The sequence below is a fragment of the Pollicipes pollicipes genome, unplaced genomic scaffold (genome assembly GCF_011947565.3).
Source record: "Pollicipes pollicipes isolate AB1234 unplaced genomic scaffold, Ppol_2.1 Scaffold_4740;HRSCAF=5597_pilon_pilon_pilon, whole genome shotgun sequence".
Classification (NCBI taxonomy): Eukaryota; Metazoa; Arthropoda; class Thecostraca; order Pollicipedomorpha; family Pollicipedidae; genus Pollicipes; species Pollicipes pollicipes.
In genome coordinates this window covers 9,623,112-9,627,401 of record NW_023596545.1, presented here as the reverse complement: position 1 = coordinate 9,627,401, position 4,290 = coordinate 9,623,112, and the positions used below count along the sequence as shown (strand labels likewise).

Below are 4,290 nucleotides of genomic sequence, written 5' to 3'. Positions count from 1 at the left end.
TTCGTATTGCGGGCCTGTCCACTATCGGGTCCCACCACCAGGTAGCAGGTGGTGAGCAACACTAGCCACGGGATCCAGATGGGCACGCGGTACGCGCGCTCGGCGTCGGGCCGCGTCCACCTCAGGATGATCAGCGTCAGCACTACCAGACCGTAGAAAATCCAGGCGCAGAAGCTGAAGAGGCCAATCAGGCTATCGATGTTGCCGGCGGCGATCATGATGACGGGCGATGCCACAGTTGAACATGGCCGCCGGGGGTCGGGGTGAGCCGGCGCGCGTGGATTAAGCTTAGCACGTCGACAAAATGGCCCTGGCGAGCTGCGGCGAAGCAGATGCGGGCCGTGCCGATGATGGTGCCGTTGAGCGCGCCGCACACAGACAAAGCGCCACGCCCACTGGAATCAGGAAGGCGGCTGGACCCAGCACACCCTCGCGAAGGAGGCGGCGACGGCCGGCGAGTCCAGCAGTTGCTGCGGCGAGAGCACCGACAGGTAGGCCACGTTGGTCAGGATGTAGCAGATGGTGACGAGCGGCAGCGCGACGAGAATGGCAAGCGGCAGGTTGCGGGCCGGCTTCCACGATCTCTTCGGTGAGACAGTTAAGGTTGTTCCAACCGTCATACGCCCAGAGTCCGCCGTAGAACGCCGTGGCGACAATCGCCGGCAGAAGATGTGCTGCCCTGGAAGCCGGTGGCCAGGTACTGGCTGTTGCCTTGAGCCAGCGAGTAGACGGCCGGCTGCTATGATGAGGCCTATGGCAGCGAGCTTCGACACCGTGAAAAAGTTCTGCGCCCGTGTAGCCCAGGTGACGCTGTAGCAGTTGGTGAACGTCACCAGGCAGCACGTGATCACGGCCAGCAGCGGGACGGCCATCGGCGGTGGCGCGCACGGTCTGGCGTAGAACGGCTGGATGCAGTACTCTGCGAACGCCAGGCTGAGGACGGCCGTGGACGCTGGAAGTGTGAGGAGGTTGGTTGAACCAAGACTGCAGGAAGGCAGGGAGCGGGCCGAGAAGCGGTGCAGCGGGCCAAGCCCGTGGAACAAGTAGGTGAACTCGGCGCCCGACTCCGGGATCAGCAGACCCAGCTCGATGTAGCAGAGCGCGCCCAACATGGAGAGCACGCCGCAGCCAAACCACACCAGCAGCGAGAGCGCCACCGAGCCGCTTCCCTCCAAGATGCCTTTGGGCGACACGAAGATGCCGGAGCCGATCATGGTGCCGACGATGATGGCCGTGCCGGAGGCGGCGCCCACGGTGCGCGGCATGCGCACGGGCGGCGCGTCCGGCGATCTCTGTGCCGCCCCCGTTCGTCTTGCTATCGTCCTCACCGGTCACGAAGCCCTGGTTGTCCATGCTGGTCCGGTGGACGCGATGACCAGCGCGGCAGGTGTGGCGTCGGTGGCCGAGTGGTGCACGCGCCGGATATGCGGGGCGTCGGGACCCCGGCCGGGCACGTGCACTGGTGAAAAGCCGGCTGCCGCCGGCCCGCCCCGCAGCAGTCAGCCAGAGGACTGCCGGCCGCTTTGGCCGCGCGCTGCACGTCGGTTCTCGTCAGGGTTGCTTCGTCAAGGTCGCCCGGTGCATAGGTCACCTGGCACCGAGTAAGGCATGGACGGGTTGTTGGAGTTCTCAAATATGCGGCAGATCAGGTACGCTTCGACAGGTTCTACTACTCTACTGTTCCGCTGCTGCTCTGCTGTGCTACTGCTCGCTGTTTAAATGCATTGCAGCATACAGACTGTGTATTTAATCTTAAACTAGAAACTATGTATTTCGGGATCATACTTTTCCGTTTCCACTGCTTAATTTGAGAAAGTCTGTACTTGGTCTGTAGTCCGGCTATGGCTTTTGACTGACTTGAAATGCGTGATTTGAAATGCTATTTTCTGCCCTTCCCCGCCCCCCCCCCCCCCCCTCTCTCCTCCTCCTCGTCTCCGCAATAAATGTATTCTTAGATAAGCTAGTTCAGGTACCGCGACTTCCTCCCTTGAGATGAGCCTGCGAGGAACGAGGCCCACCCCAGCAAGCTCTGGCCGTCAAAACGCCATAGTCGCCGCACAAGATCACACCGCAACTACGCACCGCCACAGCTGTACAATAAAGGCGGCCGTGAAAATTCGGCGCCCCGTGTCCTTGAGCGGGTCCGCTGGCGGCCGTCCAGCCCATCAGGCATGTGCCGCTGACGCGGCGGCCGGCCAGCGGCCCGGGCGGGGCGCGCTCTGCTGGCCCAGCCGAGGTGCCGAGCAGCGGTGAAGGACTTCTAGTGACCCGAACCGTCCACATACGCAATTTATAATCCGTTTCAACGCATCCTCATTAAATTGGTTGGGGTTTATGAGTTCAATTCGAGGTTAGTTCCTTGGTCGTTTTTTACCTATGCTACTGATTTCACAAGCATTTGTGATGTTATGGCTGTTTTCATAGCAGGCATGGCTGTGCCGAATTGCAATTTGTTTATATCGCTTGGCGTTTTTAATTTAGTACAAGTCTTTTGATTCAGTAAACACTTGGGATGAGCGCCAACGCTCAGCGGTGCGTGGCGGGTGAGCCCTGACCCAGCTATTCGATTTTGAAGTTTCAGGTCAACGACAGAATCTTGCGCCATATCTCAACGTACTCTATGATCGCACGATCTACCCTGCCCTCTGACATTACCTGACCGTACGCGCGGCCGCTGCCACGGACCGCATGCTACCCCAACCAGGGATAAATAGCAAGCGCTAAAACCGGCTCGAACCGACCCCATCTCTGGTGGGTGAATCGGAAGGTGAGACCTCCAGCACTCAAAGGAGTAATCGGTACGGACTTAAGCCACGTCTCTGGACGGAACGGCTTGAATTCAAGTTCGGCGGTATATCTTCCAGCTGGATGTACCGTGAAAAAGGGTGTCGAAGAGTGAAGTGAACACCTTGTGTGCAGTGTGAAGGACATATTGGGGTGGTGAAAATTATTGTTGCGAAGAACTCTCACCAAGACCGCAGTTGCCAAACACCGAGTTTTTTGAAAGCAGCCTACGCTTTTTTATAGCTTTGTTTAACCGCGCAACCGCCTGGTATACTGAAGGTCGTTTATTTTAAACATGAGAGCTCAAGGCTTCTCTTGCTTATTTCAACTTCCAAAACGAGAAAAGCGTTGATTGTGTTAATTTTTACACAATCACTCTGTATGGCACAACCAGTTTCATCGAAAGCCTGTGCTTTCTCTGTGCTTTCAGTTATGCATATGTCTGTTGAGCAGGTCGCGCAAATTCATTCTCCTTTTTGGATAGTTACGTCCTGCCAGCGTCTGCGACTTTTTCGAAAGCGTCTTGTCTGTTCTTGTCTTTTCTGTACGACAGCTTCTTGTCGGCACCCCAGCCACCTATTTAATACCGTCTTTTGCGACTCACCTTTGATGAACGAATAGCATCACCTGTTGTCGTTGCTTACAACTGGTCGATTTGCTAAAAAAAATATGTGAATTCTGACCTTATCCCAGAAAGCTTATCTAAGCTTATCCCAAATCCCTCATTCTAAACTTATCCCAAAAATGCAGCTTTATCGGCTTAAAATGAAGCCATTCTTTTCAGCATACAAATCACTTGCACTCGCCAGCAACACAATTTTGGAATAAACGGAACATGTTTTCGAAGATAATTCCTTAGTTTGACATTGGTTACCTAAATTTTTGGGTGGTCACCATCCGGAGAGAAATCAGGCTCTTGAGGAAGGTTAGGTCAACGTTATCGGCTCAGCCCCCCCCCCCTCCCCCCAACCCATCGATTTTAGCCACAACATGACACCCTTGATCTGCATTGACGCCAGCAGCTACCATCAGCGTCAAGTATTTCTGGAGGGGCAACCTTTTGGTGCCACGCCCGGTATTGCCCTGGATCAGCGTCTGTCCAATATGATGTAGAAGTGGCTTGAGACGTTTGGGGCCGCTAATCTTAGCGGGAATGTGCATATTAATACATACCTTGTTCAGGTTGCGTGTGCAGGTGAATGTAGACCTCATGGACCGTCGACCGACATGTGCCGCGACATGGTGGCAGCAGGTGGCAGCGGTATCGGCGAAAATGTTTATGTAGAATGGATTGCGAGGCGCCCACTCCTGCCACGTCCGCATCGGCCTTGATTCGCGTAGCGTTGGCCGACTTCTCGGCGTCTTGGATGGCGGTGCGCTACGCGACAGGCCAGTGCCACCCGACGCTGTCATCCGCCAGTGCCAACGTCGGTACCACTGGGCGGGATCTCTGCCGAGCATGTCTCCAACTCTGTGACGGTGAGGTGCCGTGGTCTTGCTCCGTTG

At 56.0% G+C, this 4,290-nt stretch overlaps 1 pseudogene; it reads right to left on the bottom strand.

Annotated features, from left to right (window-relative positions):
• Nucleotides 1-401: 401 nt before the first annotated feature.
• LOC119099011 (b(0,+)-type amino acid transporter 1-like) lies at nt 402-1,265 on the bottom strand (annotated as a pseudogene).
• Between the last annotated feature and the right edge of the window lie 3,025 nt (nt 1,266-4,290).